Source organism: Protopterus annectens, chromosome 3.part1 (assembly GCF_019279795.1).
Source record: "Protopterus annectens isolate FY-2018-M chromosome 3.part1, PAN1.0, whole genome shotgun sequence".
NCBI lineage: Eukaryota > Metazoa > Chordata > Ceratodontiformes > Protopteridae > Protopterus > Protopterus annectens.
In genome coordinates this window covers 1352381796-1352396183 of record NC_056732.1, presented here as the reverse complement: position 1 = coordinate 1352396183, position 14388 = coordinate 1352381796, and the positions used below count along the sequence as shown (strand labels likewise).

At 34.8% G+C, this 14388-nt stretch overlaps 1 protein-coding gene across 1 annotated transcript in view; it reads left to right on the top strand.

Annotated features, from left to right (window-relative positions):
• RIC3 (RIC3 acetylcholine receptor chaperone) overlaps positions 1 to 14388 on the top strand; it is a 193704-nt gene that overhangs the window by 130476 nt on the left and 48840 nt on the right. The window lies entirely within an intron of this gene.

Below are 14388 nucleotides of genomic sequence, written 5' to 3'. Positions count from 1 at the left end.
AGAGATGCAGTTGCAGAGTACTAAAGATAAAATAAGGGAGTACCTACATAATATGCCTGAGTTTAGAAAGATTGCTGTTAAGCAACTGTTTTTCGATAATAACTCCAGAGCACCAAAAGTTTTGGCACAGTGACTTAGGTAACAGAAAGTAGAAAAGGTTGTTGCTAAACTTAGGGAGCCTATAACAAGGACAATAACCAGACATCTTGCAGAGGTGTTAGAGATATTTCATAAATTTTATGAAAATTTGTATAAAGCAGAGAAATGGGAAAAATCAAGAAAAAGCACAAATGGACATATTTATGAAGACAAATATGCCAAGGTTAAAGGCAGATGAGGCTCAACAACTAAAGATAGGAGGATAGGAGATAAAAATGGTGATATATAACTAAGCTACAGTTATAAAGATCTGGAAGGTTTTGTTATCAATATTTTGAAACATTCACCAAAGGCACCAACATCCTGGAAAAAGCTGTGGTGGCTGTAATACCTAAAGATGCCAAAGACCCATCTGATCCAGGCCCATTTCAATTGTAAACCATGATTATTAAGTGTTTATGTCTATCATGGCTAAAAGAATGGCAAAAACAATTCAAAAATTGATAGATATGGACCAATGTGTTTTGTGGAGGTGAGGCAAACATTTAACAACATTAACGGCCTCAAACAGTTGCCCTATGCAGCACGATTGAAAAAGCTAAGACTGTTCTCTGTTGCATACCGCTTTCTCAGAGGCAATCTCTGTCTAACGTACAGAGCCATGTCCAACCCAGAATTGTTGAACATGCTCCATCTTAGCAAAACCAAATCTACTCGAGCTACATGCTCTAGGGATATAAACCTCAACACAACAATGAATAGAACATGCTGGAGGGATAGATTCCCTTTGCAGAGACTTCCCTTACTATGGAACAGGGCCCCAATCTACATAAGACAGAGCCCCTCACTATCACTCTTCAAGAGGAACCTTGATGAGTGGATGGGTAACAGAAAGTTCACACCGGGGATCACACCAACAGCACTACTAGATAGGGGCCAAGGGTACTAGCTGCTAGTACAAGGGTCTAGGAAACTACTAAAGGGGCGGTGAATACAGCACAACGTGGCTGGGCTAATATATGCCTTCGGGCAGATAGCCCAGTACCAACCTATGAACCTATAATAGAATAATGATGATCCATAGGGAAGCAGGATGTAAGAAAATATCACTGTTATTGGTGGGTCTTGATGCAGAGAAAGCATTCGACAGAGTAAGCTTTGATTTTGAGTATAACAATGGAAACATTTGCATTTCCAGATTTATTTATTTTTTATTTATTTACATTTGTTTACCGGGAATTTTTGACTGGACGCAGGTCCTTTTTCAGCAGATGCCCGGGGAGAAAAGCTCCACATCATGTAGAGATACAAAGTTGCAGAAATAGTAAACAACATTAGAGGTTGTTGGCTTTAATACAATAACAAGATATTGATTATCAACAGTATATACAGTAAATGTTGCAAGTTAAGATAGTTTCTTGTCATTTATAATATTAGTAACAAAGTTGTCAGACAAGATGTTAAAGTATGTAAAGACAACTAGCTATTTTTGACTGTGGTTAGTACTGGCAGTAGTATAGTTGGGCTAAGAGTCTAGGTGGGGGGGGGTAAGGTTGAGGGTGTTAGTCTGGATTAGAACAAGGACAAAGCCAGTGCAAATTTAAGTGGAATTTGAGCACAGTCTTGATACAATATTAAGGTTAATTAGAGGGATAAATGAGGGATTGGAGGCAAAAATCAAAGTGGGAGGGTTCCTCTCTGATAAGTTGTGTCTCTTTAAATGCAATCTGAATGACTGGATGAGTAACCGTAAATTCACCCTGGGGATTCCACCTGTGTCTCTCTTGGACAGGGGTGATAGGTGCTGATTGTGGAAATAAGGGTAAAACTTGACTAGGTTTGTATGGGTCCTAGGGTCATTAGCCTAGTAACCTCCTATGATCCGGTGAACAGAGGAACTAGGCAGGGGTGTCCTCTTTCCCTTTTGTTATTTGCATTATATTTAAAACCACTGGCAAAGACAGTAAGGGACTCAGAAAATCAAGGTATGGTGTTCAAAAAAAGTTGGCTTTACTTGAAGATGATATTATTTTGTACCTGATGGAACCAGAAAGGACATCTCAGTGTAGTAGAATATTCTGTGATAGTTCTGTTTTTTTCAGAATGTAAAATTAATGAAGATAAAGGCTCCATCTTTGGGCCCCTACTATTCTCTCTCTTTACCAACCATCTCCACACCTTCATACTTCAATTCTCAGTGGTACAATATGTAGATGACTCCACTCTAATATTTACTGCCCCCTCCCTACAACATCTCCAAACCATAACACAGGATTCCTTTCTATCCATGGAAAGATGGCTCACTGACTCCCAACTCATTCTAAATCCCAACAAGAGAAAGCTCATCTTCTACCAAATGCATGCCCCCTAGAATGCCCTGCTTTTTAATGTCCTATCCAGAAATAAAACTATTACCCCAACAACTCACACTAAACTGCTAGGAGTAGAAATCAACAATAACTTAAAGTTCAATTTCCACATAGCTCAAATCATTAAGAAACTCCACAAGAAACTAGGTGTTCTATATAGAAACAAAGAATTCCTAACAACAAATACAAAAGCCACCATTGCTCGCACACACCTATTGTCCACCCTCCTATATGCCTCCCTATTCTAACCAACCTCCGTAAAACTTATCTAAATAAAATGGAAACTTGTTACGATAAAATTGCCAAGTTTGCCACTGATGCCTCATACAGGACACATCATTGTACATCTTTAGACAGCTAAACCGGCTTGAACTTCCTCAGTTACTACACTTTAACCGATTAATCTTTGCCCACGAAATACTACACCAATCTGATAAAAATTCCTGCTCTCCATAAACTTATATAACCATACATCTCTTCTAGATCCCTCCGTTCCAACAACAAACTCCTCTTAGACATTTCCAAAGCTAACAACTCAGCAGGGGAATCACTTTTCTCATACTCTATTCCTAAAATATGGAATAAACTACCAACCCCAATAACCTCTAACTGCTCCATAATACAGTTTAAAAGGTTCCTTAAATCACACCTAATAAACACTTGGCTGTGTTTTTGCAACTGTCCAGGATAGGCCTGGCCTCATTCTCTTTCACCACAAAATGTTCAGTATGGGTTGTCTTACAGCAAGAATGTACCTCAGCTGTATGGAAATTAGAATCTTTCTCCTAATGAAAATGTTTGTACTCAAGTACGATCCATGATGTAAACATTTGAATACTATGTTTTATTTCTGTCATATTGTAAATATTCTTGTAGGATGTGTGATGCATTGTTACCTCTATAAAATTGTATTGTTTATCATCATGTTGTATGCATAATGTACTGTTACTTCTGTGGAATTGCATTGTTCATCATTATATAACCACTGCTTGTGAATTTAATTCACAATTATAATTCATGTAATTGGCTAGGCTTAAAAAATGGCCCATAGGGGCAGTTAGCCTAGTACTAATCTATGACTCTGTATCGCAATACTTTCTCATATTTTGTATTTCTTCTATAAATGTATTCTTATAACGGGAGCTTTTCTTCCCGGGCCTCTGCTGAAAAAGGACCTGTGCCCATTCGGACTTTCCTGGTAAATGAATGTAAAATAAATAAATAAAACAAAGGCTATAGCTATAAACAATGTGCCCACACATGAAATGGTCCAGCAATACCCATTTTTATGGGGACATGACAAAATGAAGTATCTAGGAATATGGATTAAATAGGATTTGGTTATAGCGGCTAAGGATATGTGGGAATAGGCTAAACAAAATATAATACAAAAGCTGAGAAACTGGAAGCTCTTGCCTATGGCTATGGATAACAAGATACAAGCAGTACAAATGTTTTTAGTCCTTTTAGTTTTGTACACAAGTCAGGCATATTTTTATCAATTAGAGGTGAAGTTGTGGACAGTAACTAATAAAGAGTTGAAGGATTTTATTTGGGAGGGGAAGAGGGCAAGAATCAAGTGAGATAAGTTAATCCTCCCAACAGAACCAGGAGGTTTAGGATTACCTGATTTGAAGGGATATTTTAAAGCTGCACAATTAATACTCTTATACATAACACAAGCAGAAAGCTACAAGGGATGATGATGTAGGGTTGGAGAGGTAATTCAAGAAATAAGGAAAGAATGGTATTTTGGATGCAAAATCCTTAAGTAAAATAATAACAGTCATACAGAATACTATACTCATAAAGTAGCAGAAAGTATACTAAGAACTAAGTTAACATGAGAATGAAGAAAGGAGATTCTGCCAATAGGGATGACTGCAAATGGGGGAAAAGAGAACAGAAAAGAGGGGGATAGAATTTACTGGAGGAAGCTCGCAAAGGAACAAAGGTGCTGGGAACAATTAATTACAGAAGGAAATGTAATAGTATTGGAAGAGGCCAAGAAGACATTTGGACTGTTGGCTAGTGATCGCCTTACCTATCTAGGATTCATATAGGAGTATAGACAGAGAAAGAGATAAGGGAATCCTAAATGAAAGACCCAAACTTGTTGAATTTTTAACTGAAACTAGAACAGAAGCTGATATTAAAAATGGATAATAAGTAGGGTATATAAAATATTACATGATAACTATGGGAATCAATCAGAAGAGTTCAGAAAAAGATTGGGAAGTGAGATTAGATATGTATTTCACAAAGAAGCAGTAGCAGGGGATACGTCCCCACATATGTAACAAAGTCTAGAAGATTTAGGAGTTTTGCCTAGAAGTGTTTGCATAAATACTTTTATACCTCAAGTAGACTCCAAAGAACATATGTTTTGGGATTGTAATGAATTGGAAGACTTTAAAAACTCCCCTGCAGAATACTGTCAGGAATACTGAGTGAGCATATGAGTGTAACTAAGGAAATTATTTTTCTGAGCTGGGATATAGGATCTGAATTGCCTAGACATAGTAAGGTCTTGCTGAGTTTAATTCTGGTGGCTGCCAAAAAAGCAATTACTAGAAAATGGAAATCAGAATTTAAACCAATATGCTTGAAGTAATGAATATTGTAACAGAGATAAAAGAACAGGAAGTGGGATCTTTAGAAAAGAGGAGGAAATTGCATAAAAAAATTAAACTGCGATAAGAGTATATGCAGAAAAATGTTTTGGAGTAGGAATGAGGTTTAAGAGAAGACAGGACATGAATAATTTATGTAATGTTCTATAGAATATGATATATATAAATGTATGTAATATTCAAAGTTTGTAAATGGGACCTTTTTAATATGGTTTGATTCTTTTATATAAATATGTTTGCATATGTCACAAGTGATAATTCAATACAGGTGTTTAAAAAGAAGTTTTTAGAATATCTTTAAGATATACAAAGCTGCAGCTAAACATGATGTAAAGGCTAGATCTCACTTTTGTACTGGAAATCCAGGTTTAGCAGCTTGTCTTTGGGTGCACATATTCATGGGAATTCATAGGTTTGTTCTGCTACATGTGCAATACACAAGACAGATTCCATCTGGCACATGATACTCGTGTGCATGTGATTCATAAGCAGAACTATGTATATTACAGTATGTGCCTGTACACGTCAGCTGAGTGTATAATTTAGTGAACATCCTTACTACACTATACAGTCCTACAATGTACAGAGTGCTATCAGATGTAATATGCAGGTGACATGAGAAAGGCACACAACATGGCAGCCACTGTGCCCAGTATACTATGTGGGGGATGTCTGAAAAATAAGCATTCATGAGGGCTAGAAACTAGGCATCAATGGGGTGGAGTAGAAACATAAGCATCCAGAACTGTTTGATAACTATGAAAGGGGTGTCTGAAAAATAAAATCATCATGAGCCAAAATACACATAAACATGCACACTTTTTGTGAGTGAGTGAATGAGAGTGAGTGAATGAGAGTGTGTGTGTGTGTGTGTGTGTGTGTGTGTGTGTGTGTGTGTGTGTGTGTGTGTGTGTGTGTGTGTGTGTGTGTCTGTGTGTGTGTGTGTGTGTGTGTGTGTGTGTGTATGGAATGGCAAGAACAATATTTTGGGGAATGAACAAATATTGCTGCTGTACACAGTATAGCAAACAAAAGAAACAGAAATCTGAACCACCTTTAAGAAACAAACAAATTATGGTGGAAATATAGATTTGTCACATAGCAAATACCCATTCTCTGGAATAAACTTTATTTCCACATCAAGCAATGTGACACACTATCTTTCTTTACGAATAAATTAGATAATAGGAAGGGTATGCATAAATTTACCCTACATATCACCAGCCTAGCACTCAAGGGCCTAACACTCCTCGAAAAAGGAGGTAAAGTCCTAAGGGGTGGGTAGCAGCAAAGCTTAAATTGCCTCATGGTCCAGTTACCTTGTGCAGTCTATGATACTATGATTCTATACTCACCTGTATTACTGCAGAAGAATTACAGAATGAAATATATTACCATGGTAACTTATGCTTCCAGGCACCCTTAAGCAGTACCTTCAAAAGAGGATGTTTGGGGGAAACATAAATACATTCATTGTAGGAAACCATGCACACAGGCAAGCATGCATACAGAAGTGTGTGTGTGTGTGTGTGTGTGTGTGTGTGTGTGTGTGTGTGTGTGTGTGTGTGTGTGTGTGTGTGTGTGTGTCTGTGTGTGCTAATATATGGAATACGTATACAGGATCTATAATTGATCAATTCCCTTAAACCTCACTACTCCTCCAAAACATTATCCTGCATATATTGTTGCCATAATTTCAATAGATTTCAATATTGTTCTATGTAATTTGCTTTTACACTTTTCTAAAGATCCCACTTCCTTCTTTTATTTGTGTTACAATATTCCATACTTCTAATACAGTTGGTTTAGACTTAGATTTCCATTTTCTAGTAATTGATTTTTTGGCAGTCACCAGAATTAAACTTAACAAGATCTTAGTATGTGTAGGCAATTCATAAACTGTATCCCAGCTCAAAAAATAGTAATAATAATAATAATTTCCTTAGTTACACTTATCTGCTCTCCCAATATTTTTTTTAAGAAATGTTTATTAATTTAACATATTTATAATATATACACACAATGGAAGAAATTCAACTTCACATATTGTTATACAATGAAAGGAATACATTGAATCAAGGTAATTTATTTATTTCAAAAAAACACCAAGATAAGAAAATAGAAAAAACACAATTTCACCAGCACTTAACCAGCACTACTTTATTCAAGCGATCTGGAACCTCGGCAATTCGCCTTCATGGATCACAGTGCGTTCTATTTTCAAACAGATATATATACATACATCCATCACATCATACAGCTGTCAATAATTCAATCAGCTAATTAATTATCTATTAAACATTTAAAGTAACAACATTAATATGATTAAATAACAGTAATAAATAAATATAATGAATAAATACACTAGTGAATACTAAATGCAAACATAAATAATAAATGTAAAATATTAAATAATGAAATATTAAATACCCAATTCCTGATTCAAACCAAAGGGCTTTAAAGTCTTAAACTTTAAAATCATCTTAGTTTCTAACTCTTGCAGTTTAGCCACAGAATCATCTCCTCTAGACAAAAAAGGCCTACCAAGCACACAAAATTTCAAACTACTAGGGGAATCACCATGTTTATCATGGAAATGTTTTGCAACAGGGCTCACTTCATTATTATTCCTAATATCTTTAAGATGTTCTAGGACCCGAATCCTAACCATACACTTGGTTTGTCCTATGTACCAAACATCAGTACAAGAACAGTCCAGGATATATACCACCCCTGTCGATCTGCAGTTGAAAAAGAACCTAGGAACAAATGTCTTGCCATTAATAGTATTTAAATTCATAGCTCTATCACAGATGCTGCAATGACCACATGGAAAAGTGCCAAAAGGCTTCTGTGGCTTAACTGCTAGAGTTACTTTAAATGTTTAATAGATAATTAATTAGTGCGGGTGAAATTGTGTTTTTTCACTTTATTTATTTATTTACTTATTTAACATTTGTTTACTGGGAAAGTCTGACTTGGAACTAAGACAATTTTCAGCGGAGGCCCAGAGCAAATTGCTCCAGATGCATGTCTTTGTAATGTGGGAGGAAACCAGAGTACCGGAAGGAAACCCACATGAATGCAGGAAGGACATGCAGACTCCATGCAGAAGGCATCCCAGCCAAGAATTGAACCGGAGAACATCTTGCTGTGAGGCTGCACCACAGCACCGTAAAATATTGTACAATTAACACATTAAGAATCTTGGCATTTTAATAGGAATATGTCAAGGTTATCCCAACCTCTAAATGTCTTAGTATGATTAATAGATCGTATTCTGATCACTTCTTTTTCACTTTTACATAGTATTGCTGTTAAATTTTTAAAATCTTTGAATGCAGGACCTGAGTTTGATTTCCAAGTTTTTGTAATAATTTTTCTAGCAACTGCTAAGAGAGCCCAAAACAATTTTTTGCTCTTTGGCTTTTACAGATACAGGAAGTAGAACATTCATTAGAAAACTAATCTAGTTAAAGAACAATTATCAGGCCATAAACCCTTAAAAACATTCTTATCTCATCAATATATATTTAAATTTTCACAATTCATACATATATGTACACAATCAGCTTTTGGCTATTTATTACATCTCCAACAAACTGAAGCCCATTATCATTCACATTGCTGTCATATGCAGGTATGTGTAATAGATATCTTTCTTAAAAGCACTTTGTTATTTAAATATATTTTTTGGTCTTATTTTCCCACTAGTATTCTACTTTATTTTATATATCTTGTATTTCTAAAATCTCCCATCAAAGAGCTATTTAAACATCAGCTCTCTATTAAAGATTAAAGTATGTGTATGTATTTCTTAATTTTCTGATGCTGCTCTTTTATTAATCTTACATAGTAGATATTGTATTCCTTGTGCATATCCGTATTATTCATAAGATGTTTAGTCTTATTAATTCTAGCATTATAAGCAGTCTTGACAGGGGCTTTGGGTGCTGATTTGTCTAAACATGGACTAAACTCTTGGCTAGGTTTATAAGGGCCTTGGGGCCAATAGCCTAGTAACTTCCTATGAGCCTGTATATAAAAGAATTCCTGATATTTTAATTTGAATGTATGTTTTTAGCCATTGTGAATTGCTGTTCTGATCTAAGCTTTACATGCTGACATCAGAACTTGACTACAGCATGTAAAAATAACTCACAGCACATAGCAGCTGCTAGTTTCCTCTGTAAGTTTCTCATTCTTAGTTCTTTTAAGCTGTTCTAATTAATCACTCACAAACATCTAAATTTACTTCTTTCAATTAATATGTACAGTTAATATGTATAGTTAGAGTCAATAACACTACAACATAAGCTATTAACATGTAAAATAAAAGCAAATTATATGCTACGAGTCAATAACACTACAACATAAGCTATTAACATGTAAAATAAAAGCAAATTATATGCTACAACATCTCAGTATTAAACATTACTATAGGTTTTATCTTACCAATTCTTTACTTCTAAATAAAAGAAAAGCATTGTTATTTTGAGTAGATTTCTCACATATATACTTGAGAAAAAAATAAAAAGTTATTTTCTTCTTTCACAGACATCAGTGATCAACTCTGACTTAGATTTTTTCTGGACAGCTCAAGGCTGGAAGAACCCAACATTCTGAAGAAATGGAACATTCTTTTGTTCTCAAGCTTTCTCTCTCAGAATCAGATGTTTCATAAATGACCCATGAAAGGAATGTGTTACACAGGAACATAGAAAAAATCTCCAGCACTTTAACACTTCTAATTATTATATTACTTAGACCTGACATTCAGTTAACCCAGCAATGCACATACTAAGCAAAGTTGAACAAATAAAATAAAATTCTTAACGTATATAGCTTTAAAGTTAGTAATTATATTGCTTATAATATAATTAAATTCTCTTACAGGAAGTATTTGTTTAATGTTTAGAAACATACTTATATGTTTAGTTAAATGAAATACAGTACGTCTTTCACTGTAAATATAGTAAAACAGTAAAACTAACCCTTTATATTCCTCATTACTGCAATGTTTGGCTTAAAATATAAGTACATGCTTAATATATGTTTTGAAGCTTAAAGTCCAGTACAAACCTTTTATTTAAAGGGCAAATCTGTTGTTTCAGAAAATAATAGTCATGTAATCAGAGAATGTGATTAACTTTTTTAGGCTTTTTAGTTTTAGAAGCAGTTTTCCAAAAATTCAGCTAACTCTCTCTCTTTAGGGATATACTGTTTCACTCCATTTCTTCAGTATTATTAAGGATTTTATTGCTGTTAAGAAAGGTGGATGCCTCCTCCAATGTGTTAAATATTCTTCAGAAAGGAATAATTTGATCTTTTCAGGAAACAACAATGTGGCTTTAATATTGTTCTTTTTAAGTTCCTTGATCAGTGCTAAACAGGATTTTCTTTTACTCATTACTTCAGTGGAATAATCATTGTCAAATATGACAACATATTCACATATTTTAATAGGTGGGCTGGACCATGCTCCTTTTAATATTTGATATTTTTCTAATGTAGGCATGAACTTAACCTTAACTGACCATGGTGGTGATTTTTCCTTCTTAGAAGGTGCTGTCAGGGATCTGTGTACTCTTTCAATTCCAAAAGATAAAGTTTCAGGTGGATTTAATGTTTTATGTATCCAGTTAGTTAAGAAGTTTATTATTATGTCTCCCTCATACTTTTCAGGTATACCATAAATTTTGATGTTATTTCAACTCAGTCTCTTTTCTAAATCATCAAGTTTTTCTGTGAGCCAATTATTTTGTTTTAAAGGAAATTCAGTTTGAGACTCATCTTCAGTTATTTTCTTCTGTCATGATCATTCAAAGTCTCTTCCATACTTCTGATTTGTGCACCTTGTTGTTTCATAAGAATTTCAAAATGTTCATTCTTCTTTCTGGTCTTTTTTGAAACTTTCTAGTTTGGTATCCAGTTTGTCTATTTTAAGTAGTGCATCCTACATACTAGATAGGATTGACTTGATGTATTTTTTTAACACAAGAATCCCGAGTACCGTTTCTTGATTGACTTATGTTGAAGTCTCCTCTCTCCTAACCATGCAGTTGAAAATCTGATAGAAAAGTTACAACTTTTGAAGAACTTGACACTACAAATCTTTTCTCTGACTGTTAGTGAATAAAATTAACTAACAAGTGTCTCTAAATTTTAATTTTTTAATTGTATTTTCTGTCAGAGAAATGTTTTCAGTCACAGATCTTTCACCAGTTGCTGCTCTCAGTTACCTATCTTGACCACATCTTCATGGAATATTTCATCACTTGCTCACTGAATATTTCTGATATAGTACATTGTAGGAATTTTTTAATTATGCCAACTCATTATACTCCCAAATCCTATGTTCCCAGTTATCACTTTCTTTCCCATCATACCACCGTTTGCCATCTACCTGAGGACAAATTCTTTGGAGTCTACTTAGAGTATAAAAATACCTGTGCAAACACTTCCAAGCAAAAATCCTAAATCTTCTAGACTTTGTTGCATATTTGGGAGCCATACATATTTCCTCCCACTGTTTTCTTGTCAATTGTTTATTATTCTCAATCATTTATAACCTCCTCTGATTGACTCCTATGGTTTTCATGCTGCATTTTATATGCCATACTAATTATCCCTTTTAACAGCAGCTTCTGTTCTAGATTCAGTTAAAAATTCTACCACAGTAGGTCTTTCATTTAGGATTCCCCTATCCCTTTCTTTTTGCCTGTACTCAGATATCAGTTTCTGATAGGGAAGGCCGTCTCCAGCCTGCAGCCCAGATAACTTTTTGACTTCTTCCCATCCTATTACCTTCCCTCTCTAGAAATTAGTTCCCAATACCTTAGTTCACTTTCTAGTTTTTGCCACTAAAATCCAGCCCCCTCTTGCCTGGTCTCTGTAGCCCTAATTGTAATCATCCTTATCAGCAAAATCTTGTTTCCCTATTCTCGTGTTGGCTTCATTGTTAGAATACTCTCTGCTACTTTATAAATATAATATTATGTATCACTGTTGTTATTTTACTTAAAGATCTGCATCCAAAATCCCACTCTCTCTGTATTTCTTGAATTTCCCCCATGCTTCATCTTCATTCCTTTCCACTTTGAACTATATCCTTAAATTTCTAAACCCCCTATTTTCTTTGTCAGTGGCTCTAAATATAAAGCAAATAACAAAGAGGAAAGAGGATAATCCTGTCTGGTTCTTCTGTTCAGACAGGAACCTTACCACTTTAATGTTTGCCTCCACTCCCTCATAAATCCTCCTAATTAACTTTATTATTGTATCAGTGAATGCAAATGCTTCCATTGCTCTACTTATAAAATCCAAACTTACTCTGTTGAATGCTTTATCTGCCTCAAAAGCCACCAACAACAGTGTTATTTTCTAAAACTCTGCCTTCCTCTGGTCAGCATTCTTCTGTTAATGTTGTCAAATGTTTGCCTCCCCTCCACAAAAATGCATTGATCCATATCTATCAGTTTTGACAACACCTTTGCCATTCATTCAGATATTATAGATATAAACACTTTGTAATCATGGTTTAAGCCGAAATAGGACTAAATGAACCTGGTCTTAGGGGTCTTTACTGTCTTTAGGTATTACAGCCACCACAGCTTCCTTCAATGATACTGGCCCTTTAACTCCTTTTAAAATACTGTTAAATAAAACTTTCCAGTTCTTTAGTACTTTCTTCCCTCCCAACTTCCAAACTTCCACAGGAATACCATCTATTCCTGGAGACTTTCTTGCAGATTGATTGTACGCCATGATTTTATCTCATCTCCTCCTATCTTAACTGTTAATTGTTGAGCCTCATCTACCTCTAACCTTGACATACTTCTATCTTCCATAAATAATTTCATTTATGCTTTTTCTTGATTTCCATATTTCTCTGCTTTATATAAATGTTCAAAAAACTTCCAAAATATCTCTAATATCTCTACAGCATCTCTGGTTATTTTTCTTATTATACACTTCCTAAGTTAGGCAACAACCTTTTCCACTTTCTGTTGCCTAACTCATTGTGTTAAATGCTTTTGTGCTTTTGAGTTATTATCAAAGAAAAAGGTGCTTAGCGATCTTCCTAAATTCATGCATATTATCAAGGTACTCCCTTATTTCCTCTTTAGCACTTTGCAGTGCCTCTTCTTGTTCTGTGACATTCTCCTCATTCTGCAATACTTTAACTTTTGTCAGACCCGCTAAATAATTTCAGTTGCTTCTTTACCATATCTTTTTTCTTTCATTTCTACTGTATTCTTAAAGTTCACGTTCATTTTATCCCACTCATTAGCTATAATATCTGAAGAAATCTTTTGTAATAACTCTCAAATAATTTCCACTATTCATTCCTTAAATTATTTTCTTTGTAACAAGTAGGTGGGGAAGCATCAGTGTCTCATTTTTACTTCATTACCCTGCATTTTTATCTTAGTTATTGGTACGTGATCTGAAATAGTTTTGGATGTGTACTGAAGCTTTCAATAAAATGCACATCTTCCTGTGAAATATAAATTTTCTCTAGTATAGCCCAGTTATTGTGCCTTTGGGAATAATATGTAAATTCTGAGTTCCTACCACTGAATTCACTTCTTCCATACCAAATATTTTCATAATTCCTTTGGAAATCTACCCTTGTTTGTTGTGTGTTCCCTTCTAGGTCCCCCAGATATATCTTCACTGTTGGAAATCAAATTCTAGTCCTCACCTATAAATAATATTCCCTGCTGAAACTGATTATTTCTCCCAAAATTTTCTTAAGCTCCGTAATAAGTTTTAGATGGAATATAAATACATGCCAGCATAATCATCCTGTCTTTCTAGTAACCCCTTTCTACCAGAAGTCTACCATCATTATCTTTTGCCTCCTACTATCACTGCTGGAGCTCCTTTAGCAATTAGTATAAGTGCTCTCCTTTTCCTTTGTCCTTGACACTCTGCTGAATATCCCTCCTGAAATTCTTTCTTTATCAAATTAACATGCTCATTTATTTCCAAGTGTGTCTGCTGTAGCATTGCTGTTAACAGTCTACATTTCTTAATATAATTCAGCACTCTTTCCTTTCTGCCTTTACCTGTGAGGCCATTCACTTTCCGAAATAATAAGTTTAGTGTAGCCATAATGATAAGAAGTTATTATTCCCACCTATTATATATAACAACTTTTTAAAATGTCTATTTCCAGCTTTTGTATTACATGCACACACTAATGTTTGTCAGGTTGAGCTTTTATACAGTTGTTTCTTGTCATCTTCATTTGTACTTGTGTCATGTTTTACTTTTTGTTT